Raw genomic sequence first — 26,318 nt, 5'->3', positions numbered from 1 at the left:
ATTGGTATGAATATCTTTCTTCATTGTACATATTTTAAGTTGTCAATGTAAAAGGTGCAAATTTGTATAAAACATATTTATTGATCGTTGTATGATATTAAGTACTTAGTGTCAGGGACTTTGGCCTTTTATTCTTGAGCTTAAATGCCTAAAGATATAATAATATAACACGAGAACTTAACAACAAAATATGAACCATCCTATTAGATCACAAGTGCATTTCTAGGACGAAAATTTAACAACAAAATATGAACCATCCTATCAAATCACAAGTGCATTTCTAGGCAAAAATTAATCCATCCACAATGTTAATTTAGAACTATTTAACCTTTTTCTCACTCATCTACACCTTTACAACCATTATGCATTAGCCAGGAATTATGACGCATTGCATCTCTTGGTAATAAGATGTAAATAAGTTGCTGCCTAGACCTGCCCTAAAAATTGGTGGTTTATAAACAATCATCAAGTTCCAAGAAATCCAATAAAATCAATTTCAGTCGGGAACAATCTCAGGTACTTTAGGGTATGGGAGGAGTTAGGGCTTATGATGAGCGTAAGGCCTTTCTTCCGCTTCCGAACAGGAGATATCTTCGCCCATTTTTACACCCCGGTAGTCGTATCTTTAATCTCTGTCCATGTCTGTTTTAATTTTTTTATTTCAGTTCATACGTTTTTTCAATCTGAGTGAACGAATCTGATAATGATGAAAATGAATTTCAGCAAATGATATTAAAAAATGATTACATATCATGCTACATTCTTTCTGAATCTCTGTATACCACTTTCAGATATCTTTTTTTCCGTCAAATCGATAATTTTGACGATTTGCTGGAAGAAAGAGGGAATGTTTTTTGTGGGTTTATGCTTTTCATTTCCGGTCTATTTGTCTGTTTGACATTTTGATATATGGAGCATATGGATTGTGATGAATTAGTTATGATCCAACACTTGGACTGATTTGCTATTTGATGATACAAATTTCATTTTTCTGAATCCATTGCTCTGTATATGGTCGGTGCAGCAGTCGATTGAACAATCCGAGGGACAGTTTAGTCTGATAAGGGTCTACGCTTTTCTTAAAATATTTGGTCTGATAACTTTTCTTAAAATATTTGATCCGATGGAGGTGTATGCCTTTCTGTATGCTATTGGATTAGCAGGACCTTGCATTTACTACGGTTGAACATAAAAGTTATTTTTTTTCTTATTTTTGATTTGGAAGAGTTTTAGTGGACTTCTCTTTGGAAAACGTTTATTGTTGTTGTCATGCAGGTTTTATATCCGATCTTTTGTAAATAAATAAAAAACATGTAATTGGTATTTCTGATAAAATTACGAGCTATTTGAAAAAATGATTTTGAATTTTTATTGTGTCCTTTATATGTTTTTGTGTGGAAAGACAAATTTTTAAGCAATTTTAGGAACTATAATGCATTTTGAACTTCAGAAAACTCAAGAATTCTGGTTTGTAAGAAAGACATCCACAAGTTAATGTACCGTGTTTGGTTGTCGAGAGAGGCGGACGACATATAAATTTGTAGGGAATAAAATGGAAAATATAACTTGTCAAATCCCATTTAGGACGCTTGTGAGTTTTGTTGATTAGCATGTCGTGCGTTTTTCTCTGTGTGCAGTATAAGTTGTGATCTAATCAGTGCAGACTAATGGCTATCTGATCCATATCATTTATTTGTTGTAGAATTATATTCAAAGTTTTTGTGATATAGCCACATTTAACTGGCTGTTGGTTCCAACTCATTCCCACCTCATACTAATTGTCCTGTTGGCTATTTGTTGGTTCATTAGGCTGTTTGCTATCTGTTTACCATGGCCATTTGTTATTCACAACTCTGAACGCCCCATTAGAAGGTTGGTCGTTGTGCTATTTGCTTAGCACAAAGTTATTGTGGATTTTTTAGCTTGTTTACTTAGCTCTCCATAACTTCAATATCCACAATATTTATTGTTGGGTTGTTGGCTGTGGGTATACAGAAGACTTAAACTGTTTTTGGCCATTTGACAACCGCCATTTTATTGCATGTCTAATTCGGATAATTATGGTGTTTGAGGGATATTTTGGTCTATCTTACCACAGTTTTTTTCTAAGACTAGTGACTTACCCTCTTATAACAAGCTCATGATGTGTATTGAGCTGATGGATTTGCATCCCATGGTAAATGCTCCTGAGCTACAATAGTTGTTTTTTGGTTAGGGAAAATGAGTCACTTGCCATCTATTTATGTAATATTGTCATATTATCTTTCCTCCTAATTATGGCCAAAAAAAATCCTGTCCCTGTATACAAACATGCGAACAAATAACCATGAACACCAATAGCAGTTTGCTTTTATTTATTTTTTAGTTTTCTTGGTTGCAGATTTGTCCATTTTTGTTAAAAGTACTATTTAAAATCCTGTACCTGTATACAAACATGCCAAAACAAATAACCATGAACACTTATAGCAGTTTGCTTTTGTTTATTTTTCAGATTTCTTGGTTGCAGATTTGTCCATTTTTGTAAAAGTACTATTTCTTTTTTTGTGAGCAACAATTAGGGGGTCTTAGTGGGATTTTCGGCAAAGGTTTTAAAATAACACTTTTAGATCATCTGACACTCTGAGTTCTACAGAGAGCTCTGTAGATTTGGGGAAGCTGAAAGATTAGCTTTAAGCTCTTCATTTACCGATAGAAGTTCATTGAAAAATTGACAAATTTTGATGCACAAATTAAGAATTCTAAATGAATGAAATTAACATAAATGACTACTTAATTGTTTCTCCTATTGTTGAACTTGATCTGTGCCCAACATATTTTTCTCACTTTGAAAGGCATCAGTTGTTACAACTTACACAATACAGTGGAAACATTGCCTTGACAAGTTGCACAATGAGGGTATTGGCATCCTGGGATATCTTGTTATGATTTTGACCTGGGCAATTATTATTACTCTTTTTTTTTGGGGAACAATCCGAATTTTTGGAAGGATGTGAGAGCAAGGTGTTAAAGCTTTGGAAGTTTGCTTGAGTGTTTGGGTTAAGTTAAAGAGGATGGTCTCTGCTTTCATATAATGGTATTTAGGAATATCATATTCTTAAATTGTTGGAAGAATGTTCTAAATTGGAGGAAAAAAAACAAGGGATAAAGCACTGTAACAGTTGAATGAACGAGTGGGGGCAAAAACGCAATAATGTTACAATATCTATCAATGAAGATATAAAAAGTTATGTTACTGAAAGATTCAGAACTGCCATGTGGACAGAGCAGTTTGTATGACTATTTTAAATATTAAATAAGTTAATTGAGCTGAAGAACTTGGTGAAATAGTAAATTTAGGGACTGTTGTTGACTGGAAAGCAAAGCAAAGTTGTTACTGGCTGAATTGAGGATGGGATTGGATTAGTAGGTGGAAGATGTTCAAAGAAATTTGGAAATGAAGACTCTGTATATTCAGAGGGGAGTAGTTGAAATAGGACACTTTATTATAGAATGTACAGCATGTACAGCTTATGAGGATATATATACTCACTACAAAAAGACATTTTAAAGGTTGACATACAAAAAGACATTTTAAAGGTTGACATATATCAATTGTTTGATTAAGTGAAGATTATCCAAATGGCTAAACTAACAAGAAGAGGTTGAATATGGTTAAAAACATTAGAAAAGAATATAAAGGTAATTGAGGAGTTATGCTTTTGGTCATACAAACTGTTTGATCTCACGAAAGCTGCTTCAAATATAAAGAGAATTTTATGTTGCAATTGGAAGGTAAGGACATTTTATAGAAATAAATATTACTGAAGTGCTAGAAGGGATTGCCATACCTTTTTAGAGAACTTTTTGAGATATATATATATATATAATTTAAGAGTGCTGTTCCAAAATATTTGTTTCAAAATTTGTCCATATTTTTTAATCTTGCTATTAAGTTTATTGTTTCTAATTGAGAGAACAAGTTAGTTGCCATCCATATATGCTATGCCTCCATATTAACTGTTACCTTCCCCCACACCCAATTACTACCCAAAAGCACCCATTGGACTTGTATAGAAGCATGCCAAAACAAATATGATATGTCACATGTACATACATATACATAAAATATGCCATCTTTTTTTGTCAGGGTGTGCTTGAAAAGCTATTTTAATAGAGTAATCAAGTGAATTCCCTATAAAGCAAAAATTTCAATCAAATTGAATTTTGTCTTTTGGTCTCTACAATAAGTTTGTGCTTAATGGAAGTTTCTCATGGTAATCGGTGTCAATAAAAAAATAGCACTCGTCGCTTTCAGACAAGAACAAAGGTATTATTTCTTGCAAATCTTCCCAAGTTTGCAGAATTTATCGAGGTTTATGAAAAGATGGAGAAAACGCTCTATAAATATTATAAAATGAAAGTGGAAGGAATGCATTGGGTTTGGAAGTCGTATGTGATAGCTTTTTAGGCTGGCGACAAAACCCTTGAGGACACTAGAATTTCGTGTGGTAATGAAATCCTTAAGGCAGGGGACTTGTGAACCCTTGCCATGGCAGCTCAACAGGTGAACCCCTAGATTGGTAATGAAGGTTGGACCAGACTCTATTTATAAAAGCTACAAGTTACAAGACAGATTATTGGGACATATTTCATTGTCGACATGATTAGGAGCTTCATTGAGCACGACTGCACTTCATAATATTTTTCAATTCTTTGTACTCAAGATGACCTAAAGAAAGTCATTTAAATATTCAGAATAACCCTATGTTTCAATGTGATGGTTTGATTGTAATTTGTGTTTAAATTTGTAGTCATTAATTTTTTTTTTAGAATCTATCTCTATTTTTTGAGCACCACTCCTTAATATTGAAAAATAAAGTATGAAATAAAAGAGGGTTGGAATAAGTGAATAGTGTTTCTTTTAGTATTTTCCCTTAACAATATCTTCTAAGTCAACTTTATTAAGCCCTATTTATGAAATGAGATTGTTTGTCATCAAATCTAGTGACACTACAAATGTTATCTTAAATTGCAACCTAGCTTTAGTGGCATGGCTGCACTTCTTAATATCCAAATATTTACAATAACCCTATGTTTCTATATAATTGCTTGAGTAAATGCACTTCATAATATTTTTCAATTCTTTGTACTCAAGATGTGACCTAAAGAAAGTCATTTAAATATTCATAATAACCCTATGTTTCTATGTGATGGTTTGATTGTAATTTGTGTTTAAATTTTTAGTCATTATTTAAAAAAAAAAGAATCTATCTCTATTTTTTGAGCACGACTCCTTAATATTTAAAAATAAAGTATGAAATAAAAGAGGGTTGGAATAAGTGAACATTGCTTCTTTTAGTATTTTCCCTTAACAATACCTTCAAAGTCAACTTTATTAAGCCATATTTATGAGATGAGATTGTATGTCGTCAAATCTAGTGACACTACAAATGTTATCTTAAATTGCAACCTAGCTTTAGTGGCATGGCTGCACTTCTTAATATCCAAATATTTACAATAATCCTATGTTTCTATATAATTGCTTGAGTACAATTTGTACTTATATATAAATTTAAGTAGGGATGGGGTTTTATGGGTAGGGAAAAAATTTAATAGGAACATTTTAAATCTAGTGGTCACATGAATTTCTAGTGCAAGGAAGTGGAGATTATAAATTTTAATATTTTCAAATTGAAAAATTATATTAGCATTGACAAGAAATAGGCAAATTTGATTTTACTTACAAAATTTTATTGGAGTAGGATGTAGATTTTAGAAATAGTTTACTTCATCATTGGCTCTTTACCCTCTTTCCTCAAAAGCCTTACTCCTCTTTTGATGAAGAGCTATTTAAAAGGAGTAATCAATTGAAATCCATATGAAGAGAAAATTCTACATTATCAAGTAATCGAATTCATCCTTGTTTGTTAACTAACTAGTTCAAGTTTTGTAAGGACATCAATTACATGCAATGTAGCTAGCAGAGATGTAAGTATAGTATAGTGCTAGAAAGTTTCAAATTAAATCAATTAACAATGTTACATGTTTTACTAGAAATTCATAATAAACAATGCATAAAAATTGAAATAGACTTGGGTAAATTAGACTTAACTAGGCTAGAAGTGCTATGAAGATGCTATTGTAGGAAACAATTTACACTATCAAGTTTCCAACAAAATCCTTGGATGCACTACAAAATTATCTTTAAGGGGATGTAGGGCTAAAATTCTCAATTGTAACCCATCCATAAAATTCTCAATTGTTACCTTTGTGACATTGGAGATTTTTATCTTTGAAGTCTATGAAGTTCCAAAGGTTACGAGAGAGCCCTAAGTTCATCCATAAATTTCTAAACCTTGCTATTCATTGTGATCTTCACAGAACGTCTCATAATTCTTAAAGTTACTATAAAATATAAGAGCGTTGAAATAAGTGATATCAAGAATATCCAAACCACTTGATCAATAATTCTTCGAAAAATGCAAAATTTTATAAATAATTAAAAGTTGTTTTCAAATCTAAAAAAACATTAAATATAGAAGGTAGTATTTAGATTTAAAAAAGAAAAAGAAAACAAAATAAAATTAATGAATATTTTAATAACATGAAAAAACTTCAATATATCATTTCTAAATAGAATAGAGTTGAATAAATTCTCTAAAGTAAACAAAAGAATAAATGTAGAGTAAAATAGAGCAAAAAGGTTGATGTAGAATTCAAACAAAAACAAAATTAGTTGAAATTGCTAGCTAACTAATAACTTCAAGCTATGAACTAGACATGCAATAAGCAAAAAGATTGACTTATTCTTCCTTCTCAAACTAAGGATTATTGACCACCTTATTTCTCTCTATTGTTCAACCTTTTTTAATACTTAGGCTATGTAATTGCTCAAATCTAATTGGTTTGATTGGGCTAGAATAAATCAAATCTAATATAATTGCTCAAATCCAAATAACTCACAATTTGTTTAAGTGACAACTTGAAGTCTCTAGTTGTTGGAATTCACATTTTATAGGTGGTTAACTTAAATGGAAGTTTATTTATTTAAGTTTTTGTTAACTCTCTCTTAGAATCCTTTCATTCATTGAGAGCCTTTATCTCCATTTATTGTCAAATCATAGTTGTCTTTTTCTTGTATTGCTAAATTCAAAGGAAAAATGATGAGGATAATAGGACAATTAATAATAGTGGGAATAGATGATGGGTTGGGGGATTGTTTGTGGAAGTTGTTAAGATGCTCTTATTTTCTTCAAATTCATTTTCTTTTCTTTGATGAACTAACACTTATATTTCAATATTCTTATTTCTCCTCATTATATTTTCTTTATGTTCTATCTAGAGGTTGTACACTTTCCTATGTTAACTCCTATTCTTTTCCTTTCCATTGAGAGACCATTAGTTTCAACATTTCATGATTGCAGTATTTACTAACCTTTTGATAGTTCTCTATTATTTCTCACAAGTTGGGGCAAAGAAGAGAGGTTGTGCATGTTGGTATTCAATCCATGTTGATGTAGGAGCGAAAACAAATCTTTGTGCAAGATTAAGGTAATTATCCTAACCCCTTTATCTTAACACTTAAGCTTCACCTAAATACATATCTCAATTTTTGCACTAGTTTCACCACGGGCCATGTCTTTAATGAGGGGTTTCTTAGTCTCACATCCTTCCATCTTGAAAGGAAAGTAAAGACTTGTTAGATAATAGTTAACACCCTCATTGATCATTTGTGTATATTTTCCTCCTTGATGTGGCTACAACACGAGCATCCTCAATACTCTCAATAAGAACAATCTTTGAGGTCCTGCAACATTGTTGTAGGTTCATGAAATTAATTACATGCCAACATGTAGGCTTATAGGTGTACATGCTTAATTACAAATGAAATCACAAATCAACTAGGAATGATCACAAGTTCCAAGGTGAGAATCAAGATTAGGAATATCAAATGATGAGCCACAAAGGATCACATTCAAAGGAAATGATTTGCAAGAATGGAAAACTCCAACTAGTTGAGAAACGTGATGAACAAATGAGACTAAACCAAAATCAAAGAGATCTCCACCAAGAAGCAATGGATTGAGTTGCAAATGGAAACAAAGATCAACCACAATGTCATGAAAATGCCATGAGGTTCGCAAGCGTTAATGAGGCAACACAAAGGAATGCTACAACAAACATATAAATTTAGATTGACTAAACATGAACAAATTGAAAGCACTATATCTTTGGTTGGTGCAGGATTTCCATGAACCGAAGGATGCTCTTGCATTAGACATTTGAGTTTATTTGAAAAGTAGGCCTCTCATTTTGATGGGGCTAAATGAAAACCAAGATGGTTTAACTCACCCTGAGATAACCAAGAAGAACCTTCAGGTGGGTTATTTTTCCACTTCACAAGATACTTAAAGTATTGTTTGCCTCGTGTAATATTACCAAATACGTAATTTGAAATGTCTTCAATCTCATCCAATTGCTTCTTAGGAAGCTACTGCTCCAAATTTGACTGCCATCATTAAATTTTACCTTGTGCTACTAATATAGCTCGACAATATTAAATATGGGTGATAAATCCATAGTCTCTTGTAACTCAAGTTAATATGAATTACTTGAATCGAATTTTCTCAAGACCTTAGAAGCTCCAACTTCTTTATCTTCAACTTATTGTATTTCCAACTTGAAATTTTCTTCTTCTCAAATATACCTAGTTGTCAAATTTGTACCTTGGAGGTTGGATTCAAATTCATGTCGATCCATACAGGATCCATGTTTTTATCTTGTGGATCTAGGTAGATCTATGATGCACGAATATGATTGGATGCTTAGGGTAAAAATATAGATCTTGCCTAGGTGGACATGAATCTTGTGAGGATCTGTGTGAATCTTAGAGGATCCAACACAATTCCGCTAGGATCCACGGGCCCAAAGTGTTTTAGAATTATGGATTTATACTATCAAATGAGTTTGTTTTAGAATTATGTTTATTTATCTTATTTTTTTGTATATATAATGCACACAAACATACACGAATCATAATGGTTTCTTTTTCACTAATCCACAGATTTGATTCATGTGCTTGAATTAGATTCCAATTTTGAATTGGCAACTAAACAAATATGCCATAACTTCATCTCCTAAGAATTTTTTTCTTGTCTCTTATCATTTGCCTTTTTTGTACTTATAATTCATGTGTTCTCCCAATTCTGATACTCCTTTAGGACACTTTCTAGTAATAATCTCAAATGGTGTCTTCCATATACTTTTGTTTACTAAGTTGTTATATGCAAACTTTGCTTGAACAAGAATCCAATCCTAACTTCCACTCTTCTCTCCAACCTAGAATCTCAACAAATTTCCCAAACTATTTTTAACTACACCTATCTACATGTGAACTGTGGAACTAATCTTTAACTTTTTCATTTTCTTCTTCCAAAGTGTCCTCCAAAAGTAACTAACTAACTTAGTGTCTCTTTCTAAAACAATACTTATAGGTAACCCATGCAATCTCACAACCCCTTTGCAAAATAAGTTTGCTACATGTGGTGCATATGTTGTCTTCTTACAAGGTATGAAATTGGCCATCTTAAAAAAGTTGTCAACTACCACAAATATAGAATCATTTCCTCTCTATGTCCTAGACAATCCAAGTATAAAGTTCATGCTTATGTACTTCCAAAGTCCACTCAATATTGTCAAAGGTGTATATAATACACATTCTTACTACTCCCTTTTGCAACTTGACAAACTCAACAATCCTATACAAATTTCCTTAGATGCTTATGAATTTGAGGCCAAAAGTAATTCTCACTTAGCAAAGCCATTGTCATATCATACAAAAATGTCCTAATAATCCTACATAATGTTTTTCCTTGATCAAATTGTTCCCCATAGAACTCCTGGTACACACAATTGATTTCCCTTAAACAACATCTCATCTTGAATGAAATAGTCCAACCACTTGGTTCGATCCACCACAAGAGGTTCTTTAAGCTTTCAAAGGTTCAACAAAATTAAAGTCTTCATACAAAGTTTTCAACTCATCAAATCCTAGAGTTTCATTTCTTATCTAGAATTTCAATTCATCAAATCCTAGAATTTCAAGGTTTTGGATTTATTTATTTTCTATTTTTGTTTTTGTCACTAAAAGATGCATGTTTGTTACGTTTTTGCCAAGGTAACCTTTTTTTTTTTTGATAATTTTGAAAAAGGACCACTCTAAAAGCTATGTAAGAACTAATGTAGATCCAAGATATTAAGTGGGTTCAATAGAGGATCACCCTCTATTGTGGATCATTGATATGCACTAGACCCATATATTGATATGATTATGCATGGACCTAGCTAGTTTGATGCAATCTTCCCTAGTTTACTCTTTCAACTTGATTTTTTAATTTTATATTAGGATCAAGTCCCCAAATTCAAAAGATCGATGGATGAATTTTTATTATTGAAAATAAACCTGAGCCTTTGATGCTTTGCTACAAAAGTGTTGATGTTTATTTTCTCTTTTCATTGAGCAATTCTATCTCCTATAGTTGTCATACATGATATGCCTCATCTAAAATAATGTGTTGAAGGAATACATGTAGTGATGGAAGCTCAACCTTGATTGGAAATATCTTAGTAAAATAGACTAGTGAATACAAAGAGGCTCCAGTGGGGGTTTTAAAATTTGTGTCATAGGTCCAAAGAGTGGGATTGAGTTGCAGATGCCAGTCTCAACTAACTGCATTGACTATTTTCTTCATTATTTTTGTGATGGTCTTTTTGCAGCCCCAATTCATTCATTACTATTAGGAAAATATCATGATAAAAAGATGTGATGGATATGGAACTTTAGAAAATTCCTTGAACTTTCATATTCTTAAAGCGAGAACCATTATCTGTGATAATAGCTTGTAGAACTCCATACTAGGTTATGATATAGCTTATAATGAACTTATAAATTTGTTTACTATTAGTATATGTCATTGGAATGGATTGCATCCACTTTGTGAAATACTCAATAGATTTGATTATGTATTTAAGACCATCTAAAGATAATGGATGAATCTTACCAATGAGGTCGAATCCCCATTTTGAGAAGGGCCGTGGTGAAATAAGAGCATGAATGAGGTTCTTGTGACTATGGCATTTCTTCATGTATAAATGAACATGCATCTATTTCCATTGATGGTAATCAATACCTAATCCTCAAAATTATCTTGGCTAAGGCAAGTCCTCTTGATTGGGTACAATAAATAGCCCTTTACTTCTGGCAATGTTACTTGCACTTTACTATGTTGAGACATCTTAGGAATGTTTGATCTAGATTTCATCTTTAAATAGTATTGGCAACCATAATGTATCAAGAGGCTTTAAAAATTAGGGAGATCTTTTGGCCTTGAGATAGGTCAGGGGAATTTTTTGGTTAGTCAAATGGGCATATACCATAGGGGATGTGAACCAATAATCTCAAACACAACCTTGGACTTGGAGACTTTGAAAGAAGGGAGCATAAGTTATTCAACAAGAAATTCACATTGTGTCACTTATGCTAGCATGTATAGTAAAGATCCCAAAGTAGCCATCACATTCACTAATTTGTTCTTGATTCTTGGGACTTTCTCATGATATTTGTTTGGAGTATTTCTTGTAGTATTTGGTTTGCTATAAAATTAATCTTTTTTTAGATGTATTATATAAATGGATATTCCAAGGATCACTACAAATAGTTTGTCCTCTTGTGAGGACATGTCATATTGTTCTCATGATATGTCATATTTTGTAATTCTTTTAATAAGAAAATTAGCTTATCTTCCTTAAGAGGATTTTGACACTTTACACACACTTATTATGAATGGTGTTATTCATAGATTTGTGAGTTACTTTTGTAACTCTCTCTCTCTCTCACACACACACACACACACACACACACACACACACACACACACACTCAATCAATAATTTACAAGGGGTTTTTCTTTGTTTTTCCCTTTCAAAATCTCGTCTCTTTATTGGCACTTTGGATGAATCTCCAAGTTATTTTCATTTCTTTGGGTAATATTTAACTCTTTTGGATTTTAGTTAATTCATTTCTCTTTGTATTTTCCTTTAATGGTATCAATGGTTGGTTACTAATCTTTATTATATTGAAATTTGATGAAGGTTGTCATTTTGAGGAGCACGCTTGTTTGGAAACATATTTGAGAAGAGGGTTCAATCTCATTTCTTTAACTCATTTATGTTGTGGGTTTTTTTATTTAGTTTATTTCTTTCTTCTCTAACCCTCTTTAGAGGGCTTGTGCTAGAGAGTTTGCAATTATTTGTATTATATCTAATTTATTAATCTTTATTGGAAGGTTTATTGTTAGAGAGTTATTTTGAGTTTTTTCAAAGCTTAACTTTAGTTATGAAAATACAAGGTTAGAGCTTTTTGATCTCACAAGTTTTTGTTTACAAGTTCTATAATTTAATCTACAGTTTGCAAAATTAACATCTCGTTTATATTTTTTGTTAAATCTAGTTTATTTTGTAGGTTTTAAAATTCTAATTTTTTTCCTATAATTTGTCTATTTTAGTTTCTTTCTTATTACTTATATTCTCCCTAGTTTTTTCCTCCCTCACCCACCCTTTCAGTTTCTTCCTTGTCACACAACTTCACTCTGATTTTTTATCATGTATTTTTTTTTGTCTCCATTGCCTTGTCACCTTTCTTCTCATATTTTTTTAACTTTTTCCTGTTCAACCACTTTGTTTGGTCTAGTCACTATTTTATTTTCATCTATGATCTTTCATCATTATCATTGTCATGCCCAAAAAATCTAGGAAAAAAATACAACAATTTTTCTAAAGGCTAAACTGATAAAATGGCAAACTTAAGTTGTATTGAGTCACAACTATAAATAGTCATATTGTGAGTTCCAAGTTTATAAGTTAAATTTCTAAGATGGATGCACTTGCGGTTTTGAGTTTTTGCAAAGATACTAGGTACATAATACTTGGACAAGGGTTTAGGGTTTTGTTTACGTTCACTAATACCAGTTAACTAAGTAATATGCTTATGTTTTAATTCAATCTAAGGTCAAAATAAAATTCAAATCTAGTCACTTACAAGGGTCAAACTTTGCCATAAATTTTCTATTGGTAGGGTTTACCCTTTTCATTTGATCACTTTGAACTTTACTAATCATATCTAACCCTTTAAATTCTATCCACTAGTCTTCAGGCAACTATAATATACATCAAGTAATAGAAATAATAAATATAACCTTATCCCAATATTATAATTTAAATTTAATATATTTTTTCTTTTTATATTTCAAGAACTTTATAATGAAGGGGCGCATGTTTTTTTATCAAGCCCTTATTTTTTTCTTTTTTTAAACAACTTTTTGAATATAAGGGGATCAACCCAATTTAATTATTTCTTTTTATTTTATTTAACACTAAAGGGAATTTTTTTTGGAGTTCTAAAAAGACTGTGTCACTTTTTGAGCATGCAATTAAATTCCTTGCCCCATACAAATTCCAAAGACTTGGAAGTGGGTAATTTTTTTTACTTACTGCATTTTTCTCTCATGCATATTTTCTAATTTTGTTTGCCATCTCTTTTAAGTCTTTTAAAGGTGATTTTGTTTTTTGTCAAGTGTATACTTAGCTATTTAACTACTAAGTGATCAACTAATGATCCAATTGATTATTGGTTTCATTGAAATCTATAGAGCAAGATTTGGAGAGTTACACTTTAACACTATAAGATTTTTTTGGTGATAACAAGAATACAAATCTATAGTTTTCAGGATACAATGAATACTTAAACCAAATCTAAAACTATACTTCTTCAACATACATCTATTCTTTACACCAAAACTTTCTTCCTTATTAAATGAATTTTTCTCTTTCTCTAAATTGGAAGTGAATACATTTTTATGCAATACAGATAAAGATTCCTAATAAATCAAAAGCTCAACAACTATTCTTCTCTTTCATTAAGATATATATATATATATATATATATATATATAATCTCTATGCAATAATCTCAATGCTCTTTATTCCCTTTCATGAACCTAATCAACATAATGGTAGTAACATATGTAGTGATATTTTCATCACACCATTTACAATATGATTGCAACAATGCAATACAATGGAGATGCACAATGTGGAGAATTATCCAGTACAATGTAGTATTACAATACAATAATTTCTCTTCCTTCACAATAACACCAACATGGTGACAAATCCAAGCTTTTCCACAAGACCATAATCCACACAATGAGCCTAACTATGAAGAGACCACCTCCCATCCTAGGTCTCTATGAGAGCACCCCGAGCTTCGACAACCAAGGCTAAATGGGATACAAACAATCAAACTTATAAATGCAAAACCTCACAAACTTTTAGCATTATGATGGGCCACCTAAGAACCCATGAAGGAGGGTGAATGTGTGCCAAACCCAAGAGGAAAAGCCATACAAATGAATAAGTGTCACACCTTCACAAGGATTCAAAAAACCACATAGCCATACCATTCCTCATAAGGGATTCACAATTCACAATTTCTCTCCTCATTACCCCCAAGTGTACAACCATATTTGGCACATGGAGCCTATACTCCATGATTTTTCCCTCTTCCATCAAGGGAGGAGATTCTACACTCAAGGATTGACCCAACTAACCCCTTCACCCAAGGCCACTACTTCCCTGCCAAGGGTGAGTGATGCCTTTTACACCCATTAAAAATATTCATTTAAAATCACATGAAAGAAAACAATGTAAACTCATTCATACCCAATAGTTACAAAACATGAATATTTTGTTAGAAGGAATGAATCAAATATCCTTAGGTCCAGATGTACCAATTCAACTTTTAACAACTTCAAAAAACTTATTCAAACTCATAAATCCACTTGGCCAATATAACAACTCATCAACAATCCAACTTATTCATCTCATCACTAGCTCTCTGTTTAGTATATGCCAAATAACATAAATATATAAAAGTTAATAGCATGCATCATGAAAAAAACATTCACACAAGTTTGACACCATGATTTAACATGGAAACCCAATTTGGAAAAAAACCACCAAGTAACATGCTACCATTTTCACTCTTCTAAAGTGAGTGTAATTAAGAGCCAACTCTGTTAAATGTTACAAAACACACTATTAGGTGTGACCTTATTAAAGGGTTTAATCACTTATTAGGAGTGACCTTGTTAGAGGTCTTTAGATCATTCCATTAGAATGTCATCTTGGTTAAAGGATTTACAATACGGCTATTAGGTCAACCTTGATTAAAGGAGTTCACTACCACATTGGTTAGAAAATAACAACTAGGTTTGATATGATAAAATGAAACTCACTTTACAAATTCAAATATCCACTTGGCTCATTCCTAGTTTATTGACTAGAATTCATCACATACTCCATCTCTGATCTTCTTGGCAACTCTTCAAGCAATCACTCTTCACCAACTTCTCACTTTTCCTCTACTACTTTGCTCTTCACAAATTTTCTAGTCTAAAAACCAACAACAACCCAGATAAAACATCACTTATGCCTCCTTAAATAGATGGATTTGATCTTTTTCTGCTTAAACATAACTATAGATCTTAGGGTTTGATCAGATCCATTGAATACATTCACCATTTTATCCTTCTTATTCTTTCTTCAAACTTTTGGAAACTTCTTATTAAATCCCACCTTAGATCACTTGAAAAAATTAATTCATGCATTAAATATGCTAGCTCATTAATCCTTATCATTTGCACATTTTGACCAATTTGTAAATTTAACTGTGTCGACCTCAAATTTGGATTCTTTCACAAATTGTTAAAATACTGACACTCGATCATCACTATGTTCTTCAACTCAGTCATCACTATGTAGCTCGATCACCTCTACTAATCTATCTTACTTGGCTTACACAAGCTCGCTTAACTTATACTGTACTCAGTTAATACTACTATTTTCCTTCATCTCGCTTGACCATTACCATCACTCAGCTAATACTATTTTGCTTGACTATAAATTAAGTTCCTTAATCTTCTTCTTCAACTTCTTCAATGACCTAGTAACCAATCACTCGATCAAGCTTAGTGTTTACTCAAAATCTCTGTTACAATTCAACTCATTTATCTTCTTGATTTAATGCAATGCTTAAACAACACATTATCTTGTCAAATAAAAATTGATCAAGTGCCCATTGCAATTCCAACATACTTACTCCTCTTTACTCAACAACTTCACTAGTCCACCTTGTTATCTTCTCTTTTCAAATCCTCTTCATCAATCAACTAATATGGCTTTCTACACTATTAGTGAATGTCTTACCAGTAAGGTTTGACATCAATGACAACATAAATAATTGTTCGCACACTATTAACAAATGTCTTACCAGTAAGGTTTGACATCAATGACAACATAAACAATTGTTCCAACTATAGTTTTCAACAATCTCCCTCTTTGGCATTGATGAAAACACCTTTAGTTACCATGCAATGGAAAAACTAATATCTTGATTTGTCACTGTCAACTCCCTTTGTGTTCTATATCAAATCTTTATTAATATCCTTAGTTTCATTCTAATTCTCATCCATGCACTTCTTTACACTTCTCCCTCTATGATACCAATTGTGATTCTTCATTGTAATACCAATTGTATTAGCTCCCTTTATGATATACCTACATGATGGTAATATAACATTCATCTTCAGATATTACTTCTTATTCCTCTTGTTTTGTATTGAATGGTAACTTGATATCCATCTTCCTCTTTGAAAACAATGCCAAATACATCATCCATTATACACATCATGTGTACTTCTCTCTCTTTGTCACTTTCTTTACTCACTGATCTTTTAAATTATTTCTCTCTATGTCATATTTTTTTATGGTTGTATCAACTTATGCGTCTAACTTTCTTTTCATAGCTTTAGGAAGCTCCTTAAATATAACCTCCTACATCAATTTGTAAGAACTCTCATCATAACAATTGATGCAATTCTGCATCTCTTCTTAGTTTGATTCAGATAGGGGAATGACTCCTAACTTACCTCTTAGATACACGAATGCATTCTTAGGTAATACCTTACTGAATATATCAACTATTTGTTCCTTGGTGTTCACACATTCCAATCTTACTTCTTTGTCTTGCACTGATTCCCTCAAGTAATGATACTTGATCAAAATATGCTTGGTCTTTGTGTGCATCAAAAGATTCTTAGATATGTTTATAGAACTTGTATTTTCACAATATATCACCACATGTTCAATAATATCTTCCTTCATTCCTTCCAACAATTGCTTGATCCACACAATGTTTGAACAATTAACTACTACAACAACATATTCAACTTCTACTATGGATTGAGAAATATAGTTTTTCTTCTTGTTTGTCCATGAAATCAATTTCTTGCCTAGAAATCAAGTGCCTCCACTTGTACTCTTTTTGTCATCAATGTTTCCATCCCAACCAACATCTATGTAAACTTTTAGCTCAAAATTATCATTCTTCTTGTACCATAATCCATAGTCTTATGTATCTTTCAAATATCTCAATATCCTTTTCACATCCATCATGTGATTCTCTTTAGGATTAGAAAAAAATCTTGCAACAATACCAACAACTAAGGAAATGTTAGGTCTTCTATGAACAACATATTACAATTTTCCAATCACTAATCTATACAATGTCTGATTTACTTAAGTAGAATCATCATTCTTTGAAACTTCATGTCTAGTAGCCATAGGTCTTCTAGCTAGTCTTGAATCTTCCATTCCAAAGGTTTTCAATATCTCCTTGATATACTTTGATTGTGTAATGTATATACCTCCTTTAATTTGACAGGCTTGCAAACCAACATATAATTTAATATCTCCAAACATTGACATCTCAAATTCTTTCTTCATCTTATTAGAAAATAATTTGCACAATGAATCATGTCCTCCAAATATGATATCATCAAAAAATATTTCAGCTAACAATATCTTATTCTTAGATTCACTTTTCAAGTACAAATTCCCATTGTCATTAGTTCTTGCAAAACTAATTTCCACCAAATAAGTATGTAACCTTTCATACCATGCTCTAGAAGCTTATTTGAAACCATACAATTATTTTTGTAATTTACATACCATGTTCTTCTTGCAACAATCAACAAATCCTTCAAGTTGTTCAATGTAGAATTCTTCTTCCAAGATTCCATTCAAAAATGTAGATTTCACATTCATATGATATACCTGGAAACCTTTGTAAGAAGCATATGCAAGTAACGTTCTTACACCTTCCAACCTTGCAACTGGGAAACATATCGTTGCATAATCAATTCCTTCCTCTTGTGCATATCCTTTGCAAACCAATCTTGCTTTGATCCTTGTGACCTCACCTTTCTCATTCAACTTGTTTCTGAATACCCACTTGGTTCTAATCACATTCTTATCCTTTGGCCTTATCACACATATCATGTTCTTCTTGATTTGATCAATCTCTTTATTGATTTCTCTAACCCACTCTTCATTCTCCAATGCATCTTAATTGTCCTTGGTTCAAACTCACATAGTAAACATGCATCATTCTTCAATTTTTTTCTTGTCATGACTCCTAAATCATTGTCTCTAATGATTTGATTAGGTGTGTGGTGTCTTCTTACATATTTTGCTAAGATAGGTTTAGATATTCTTTCTCCTTGTGGTAATTCACTTGGATCAACTTGCTCATTTTCTCCAAATATCTCCTGTTGTAATTTGGCTTCCTCTATCTGGTGTTTGGTCTCCTCTCATGATGACTCGAATCCTACAACCTAATATTCGGTAGCTTGCTAATGTTGGCAGAGGTTATCTACTGAGACTCGACAATGTCAGTTTACTAATGCTCAACAATCTCTTTCTTTGGTTTAGGTAAAGTGCTTGGTTCTCCTTCATATATGCAGACAAAGTTTCTGTAATCTTTAGGCTCCTTCTTGCATTCTTCTTCATTCTTTTGATTGATCTATATCTTCTTTCAGCTATCCCATTTTGTGGTTGAGTCTTTAGTGCTGACATTTTTCTTTTGATTCCTTTGTCATTGCATGAACTCCTCATATACAAATTTACCTCCTTTATCTGATTTCAACAATTTCAAAATTTTACCTGTTTCCTTTTCAACTCTAGCCAAATACCACTTAAACATTTGAAAAGCACCAGATTTTTCTTTTAGAAACATCACAGTCATCATTCTAGAGAAATCATTAACAAATATAATAAATTACTTGTCACCATAATATCTTTGCACTCCAATAAGACCACATAAACTAGTATGAACCAACTACACAATACCACCATAAGAATAAGTCTTTCTCTTGAATCTAGACTTTGTCATGTTTCCCATTTGACGTTGTTTGCACATCACTTTATTAGTTTTTCTCAATCTTGGTAATCCTCTTACTCTTTCCATCTTACTAATGCTTGCATTAATAGGGAGGATAATGATGGAAGTTAAAGGTACTTTTATCACTTATATTCTTGGTTAGCGGGTGGGTAGTCAATTTAGAGGCCTTTTTAGAGGGCTTCGAGGAAACTTAGTAGTTGCTTACCCACTCTCTAATTTGGATGTGAGATTTGGAAAAAGGTTAACGAAAACTCTTTTCAACCTCATTTTTCATTTTCTTGGAGCAAGTTTGGTGTTATTTCCATGAGGATTTCTTGTATTTTTTTGTTACATCTTGTTATTGTAGTAATGAACATGTTTTTCTTTTTTGCATTCCTTCTATGTAAATGTGTTGAAAACTACAATAGGATTTTTTTTTAATGTTGTCATTAATGTCAAACCTTACAATAAGATATTTTATAATAGTGTAGAGTGTCATATTAGTTGATTGATGAAGAGGATTTGAAAATAGAAGATACCAAGGTGGACTAGTGAATTTTTTGAGTAAAGAGGAGTAATTATGTTAAAATTAAAATGGGCACTTGATTAGTTAGTAGCACAATCAAGTGATGATAGATCTAGCATCTTCCCTAAGTTATATTGAGTTTGATGATGTGATGTATTTCTATAATGTAAAGAAAATGTGGGATAAGTTGGTAGAAATGCATGGAGGGGGAAAACTATGTTAAGAGAAAAAGCATAAAGTTTGAGAGGCAAGTTTGGTGACATGAGAATGAAAGAAGGAGAAACTATTGCATAGTATTGTGGTCAAATTAAAGAAGTGGTGAGTTCAATTAGAGGAGTTGGTGGAGAAGACATATCTAATGATATTGTGATAAAAAAGGTGTCAAGGACTTTACTTCCTATATGTGCAATTAGATTATCTATAATACAAGATCTGAAATGTACAACTAGTAATGATCTGACCTTGGATAGTCTAATTGGTAGACTCAATGCATTTGAATTGTCAATTTTTTATAATTATACACCTTCTAGTGCTAAATTTTCTTTCAAGTCTCAACTAACCCTTGATGGATCTAAAAGAAAGAAAGTTTCAAAGAGAAAGCCTATGGATAGTGACAATGAATCAGATGATGATCTTGATGATCTAGAAGCATTATTGGAAAAAAGGTTACCAAGAGGAAAAGGAAAAAACAAAAGTAAATCCCCTATAATTTGTTTTACATGTGAAAAAGTTGGTCATATTGTTGCAAGGTGTCTTGACAAAGATGAGGAGGAAAGGAAAGATGAAAAATATTAGGGAAGGAGAGACAACTGAGATAACAAAGACTACAAAGGAAAGGGTAAGAAATCTTATTATGTTTTTGAAGAAGATGGTTCTAATAGTGATTTTGATGAACATGATGAAGAAGTTGTTTATGTTGCAATGAAAGATGAATCTAATGAAGATGAAATGTTTGAGAAAATTTCTCTAATTTCAAATGTGAGTAAAAATGATAAATGGATAATTGATAGTGGTTGCTCACATCATATGACTAGTGATATAAGTAAGTTTGAAAAGCTAGAACATTACCATGATAGTTCTATTAAGTTTAGAAATGATGCACCATTTTATATGAAAGGTAAAGGATCTATTATATTGAATGAAAAGATCATATGTGATAATGCATATTGGGTTGATGGATTGCAATATAATATGTTTAGTGTGGCATAGTTGAAAATTTCAAGCTACTGAGTTGAAAAGATCTATGATGTTACTGGTGAACTAATTGGAAGTGGAGATAAAACAAGAGGAAACTTGTTCTATCTAGACTTATTTGAAGATACATGTTCACTTGCATAATTAAAGATGTTTAATTATGGCATAAGAGGTTGTCTCATGTGAACTTTGATAATTTGGTAAGCATTAGTAAGATGGAAAGAGTAAGAGGATTACAAAGATTGAGAAAACCTAATAAAGTGATGTGCAAACAACGTCAAATGGGAAAAATAGCCTTTTCATTTCTGAAACAATGTTCACATATATTACTTGCATAATTTTAACACCATGATATGCCCATCTTGGTTAGTTCTTAAAATTTGAACCAAATTCATTTATTATCTTGAACCTAAGCATGATTCAACTATCATCATCAAAATAAACATATGGATATAAAACAAAAAAATTACTATTTTCTTAACCGATTAACAATCACATAGTCTATCTATCTTTAATCCTATAAGCATCACTTTACATTTATGTATCTAAAGCTTTATATAACATCATATTAATAACAATATTATTTTTAAATATAATTCACATACCAATCTCCATTTAACATTAACTCAATCTACAACATCAAAAAATTCACCCAAGTAGATAACCATCAAAATATAAGTAATAATTCCTAGCGACATCAAATGATCAACCAACTGGGTAAATATTAAAGCCTGTGTAGTAGATCCTAGAAACATCCTAATAGTATAATTTAATCAATCATAAGTACATCAAACATATAAGAGTACCTTAATCATATATGGTATATGGTTCCATTGGTTAGCTCAACTCTCATCACATGGTAGAAATTTAACATCTTACAACACACTATTCTCACACAATCACTTGCATATTAGTTTTCTTAACTTCTAACATTAAAGTTATATTATTCTCACTTTTAAGTGTAATGATAGCTTTATCTTTGAGTTCCTAACAATCCCTACGAGGGTAATTATCAACAACTAAAAATTTAATCTACATAAGATAGCATGAATTATCATAATGTCATCTACAAGATTTAGATCCCAAACTAACAATGATATCAAAAATTTGATAGCTTAAGACTAATATCTAACTAAGCTAATATACAACATCTAAAAGATGATCTAACATGAAGGTTATAGAAATGTTATAATAACTTGGGGTAGGATCTCATAGACATCAACCAAGAGCCAAATACAACTAAAACATTATAATAAGACTCAATCTTGTTAGAGGCTATGATAAAATTCATTACAATCAATTTATCATGAGGGTGAAATAGTCTTGTGAGCATAGTTCCTAGCAAGGGAATTGTAGTAATATGCCTATTCCAACACCTTATGCTACTCCTTTATCTATTCTATTATCCTATATAGAGAATTAATAGAGAAATTAATATTTAAATAAGTGCACATGAGGAGGGTTCTTACATCCTCCCCCTCTTGCTTTTGACTCCCTCGTGGAAGTCACCCAAAATTAGAGCATACTCCTCACGCTAGGCCTCATCCTTACCTAGACCAAAATTTACTCTTACACAAAGGCTTGACTTAGAATTCATGTACACCCTCATAGATGGTAATATATGTACCTATTTACGTTATGAAATGTGGATTTCAACTCATAACTCAAGGCAAGGATATACTTTTCCAAGGTCAAACACTTGTATAACAATATGGATCATGTATCATATAATATAAAATATAGCTTTATATAAGTATCCTTATAAATTTTCCCATTGAAATAATAATACCACAATGTGTTCTAGTTGTAATATCATCTTACACAAGGGTAAAAGGTGCACGAGACCCTCAAAATAGGGTTTACTTAAATTTCAACTTGGACCTTTCTCAAAGGTTGATTACTCTTACTCTAGAATTTTTTGTTGTGAACCAAATCTTGAGCGATACACTAAAAAATCCAATCCCCACACATGTATCCTTTACAAATTATAATGAATTACATCAACCTATAACCTTAACAAGTGTTATGCTATGATACAATTCCTTACTTATATATGCCAAAAAAGTTGCTAATACTTCTTAGAGACATAGACGAGGGTGGGCCCTAAATGATTCCACTAAGAATCCATATCCTAATGCTCTAATTCCACCAAATTTTTTAGAAATTCCTTTTTGGTAGGCCTTTCAAAAGTAACTTTGCCAACACAATTTATAAGAAAATTCCTCATGGTTAAATTAAAACCAAAGATTAAATAATCAATTTAGAAGTATAAAGAGAAAGAAATTAAGAGTGACCACAATAATAAATTCTTGATAAAAGAAAACAAGGCATGTCCTAGAGGAAAAATAGGATCATCGACAAGAAATTTGGCTAAGTAGCTTAACATCACATTTTTATATTATTGACAAGAATAAGGAAGAAACAAAATACCAAAATTTGCAATGAGAAAAAGAAGAAGAACACAATAAATCACATTGATTACAAAATTTGCATTACTGTCACAATGTGGCCATACAAGCATTACTTAGGGGAAGGAGGAATTAGTGGTCTCCCAATTACTTTTTCAATTAATATAGTACTTCATTTTGAACTGAGTTTGTAGTCCACTGATTGCATGGATAAAATCATGTTTAATCCCACATACCTTAGGACCAGATAGATGGTGAGTCCTATAAGATCAAAAGGGGAAGTTTTTGTGTTGCCTACATACTAACAACATAACTATCTTAATTGGCACTGTTCATTAGATAAGATTTATTATACTAAGGGGTGTGTTTGTATTAATAACCCCATGATAGTAGCTATATGTGAAGGTATCCATTGGATGAGTGCTCTTCAAAACTTATCATTAAAGAGGGTCTTCTACTTATAACTTTGTATGCTCATAATCCAATATTAAGGAAATTATTGACAATACAATTGCAATATACATCATGGTTATAACACAAAATCCCCTTCCTCACCTCATTATAATAACATATTGGGGCACCTACCCACAATCTTATCTTTTACTCTTTTAGAACAATTTCACCATCATATAAAAGTTGAAATTATGCCATCAAATTCACTATATTTAGTATACTTCCTAATGCATCGATATCCTTACTTCATATTAGGTTGCACTATTCTATATAATATAAGAGAATGTCTTGAATGATGGTATTCCTATTAATAGTAAATACTTCACATTCCCCATCCATAACATATTACGATTCCATCCCTAAATTGTAAGTCTACATATAAGTAGGTATGATATGCTTTGACAATGATTACTATCACTCCTTACCACAATTCCCTCACCAAGAAAAAGGTCATCAATACTTTTCCTATTATGTCTCTTACGCTTATAATCCTTCCATCACTTAATTCTAAAACTTGAATTTTCATTGCTTATTGGATTTTTGACCTTTCTTACTTTATACCATAGGATCATAAGTGATTCCATGAATTTCAAAAAACTAAAGGGTACGATAGTACACCTGATAGTTACAACCTTTATATTACTCATATTCAAAACCACATAGCTCTACTCAAAGTTGACTTTTCTATCTTACTGGTTCAATGTTATATGTTTCCTACTTGTCAACATTCAGTTACATACTTACCATCATACTAATATAATTCTACTATTTGGTTAGAGTTATATCCTTATAGTAGAACTTGGATCACTTCATGCTTTGAGTGTTCATAACTAGTTTAATTTAGTTGCCCAACCTCTAGGGTTATTATTATATTATTAGCATTTCTCAAAGGTTACTTGAAAGTTTGTGTCAAACTTCTTATTTATTTCCCAAAGGAAAAAAAAAACATTTTTAACAATGTAATCGGTTTCAAAGTATCCTTGAAACTAGGTAAAATCCTATACTTTAACGTGTTACATTCTTATTCTTATACATGTTGTATTTGACTAAATAATGTATTAATCTAAGGAAACAAGTTAAATTTTATAATATTCTAGGGTCCACTTATATAGATTGTAACACTAAGTCAACTCTAATCCACTCTATCCTTTCAAATCTTGATGAGCTATAGTTGCATCTACTAGTGATATGATCAAATCTAACTCGTGTATTCTAATTACTAAAGACGATATGCAAATATCTCCAGTTATAAGGTTAATTATGCATTTTGCAACCACATAATTGATACTAATATTTCTCTTGCTCCTACTTCTCTTTAAAGTCGTCTAACATATTACAACCCTTAATTTTTTTTGAAATGTCTCTAGGATCAAATGATGTTTGAAAGTATAGAACTTAATTTACTTAAGGTGACAACATTCAATGTAGCTTTGAACACTTTATGATAACATATATTACTTTATATAAAGACAACATTTCTTTAAGTTTTCTATTATGTAGTTGTGTACTTTAAGACAAGTTTGCCTATCAATTCTAACTACTTAAGATCCTTAGTACAAATTACAAGTTTTACTTGGGTTTAGACATTGATGTCACAACTTCGAACATAAAGTGGTTTTTTGAAACTCAATTATAATGAAAATTCTACTTTCATGCAACAACTTATAAATTCCTACACTTAACATGGACCCATTACTACCCAAGTGTTACGAAACCTAGCTTTAATACCAAATTGTCATGCCTAAAAAAATCTAAGGCAAAAACACACCATTAAAAAAAAAGAAACTAATAAAACTAAAAACTTAAGCTATATTGGGTCACAACTATACACAATCATATTGTGAGTTCTAGGTTTACAAGTTAAATGTCTAAGATGGATGTAATTACAATTTTGAGTTTTCACAAAGATACTAGGTATATAATACCTAGACAAGGGTTTAAGGTTTCATTTATGTTTACTAATAAAAATTAACCAAGTAATATGCTTAGGTTTTAATTCACTCCACAATCAAAAGAAAATTCAAATCTTATCACTTACAAGGGTTAAACTTTACCATAAATTTTCTAATGCTAGGGTTTACCCTTTTCAACAGAACACTTTGAACTTTACTAATCATATGTAACCCTATTAATTCTATCCACTAATCTTGAGGTAACTATAATATTTAATAAGTATTAGAAATAATAAATACAACCTTATCCAAAATAACGTAAATGATCAAATAGAATGAGATTACTTTGAAATAATTTAATAAAAATTATGAGATTTGTGTTGAGAAAAGATTGATGCAAGTATGAGGATGTGTTTCAATCATTGTTTTGTCACTAATTATGTCAAACCCACTACTTGTTGGTGAGATAACTGATTAGTTGATTTGAGTACTATCATTTGTTTGATTGATGAAGAGGATTTGATCAAATG

The 26,318-nt window shown here is 31.5% G+C and overlaps 1 long non-coding RNA gene and 1 other non-coding gene across 8 annotated transcripts; both read left to right on the top strand.

Moving 5' to 3' along the window:
• The first annotated feature begins 354 nt into the window (after positions 1 to 354).
• On the top strand, positions 355 to 12,334 carry LOC149552417 (uncharacterized). 7 transcript variants are annotated; one of them, XR_016352923.1, is made up of 3 exons: positions 355 to 613; positions 7,446 to 7,530; positions 12,130 to 12,334. It is a non-coding gene; the product is annotated as an uncharacterized LOC149552417 (long non-coding RNA). The 7 variants fall into 7 exon arrangements; XR_016352928.1 differs by lacking the exons at positions 7,446 to 7,530; positions 12,130 to 12,334 and adding an exon at positions 1,028 to 1,335; XR_016352926.1 differs by lacking the exons at positions 7,446 to 7,530; positions 12,130 to 12,334 and adding an exon at positions 1,025 to 1,335.
• Positions 920 to 1,001, top strand: LOC149552418 (small nucleolar RNA snoR31). The gene has a single exon (XR_016353516.1). It is a non-coding gene; the product is annotated as a small nucleolar RNA snoR31 (small nucleolar RNA).
• Positions 12,335 to 26,318: the final 13,984 nt, after the last annotated feature.

This window comes from Cupressus sempervirens, chromosome 6 (assembly GCF_028749045.1).
Source record: "Cupressus sempervirens isolate cs-2001-9-10 chromosome 6, ASM2874904v1, whole genome shotgun sequence".
Classification (NCBI taxonomy): domain Eukaryota; kingdom Viridiplantae; phylum Streptophyta; class Pinopsida; order Cupressales; family Cupressaceae; genus Cupressus; species Cupressus sempervirens.
This window is presented reverse-complemented; position numbering and strand designations above follow the sequence as displayed.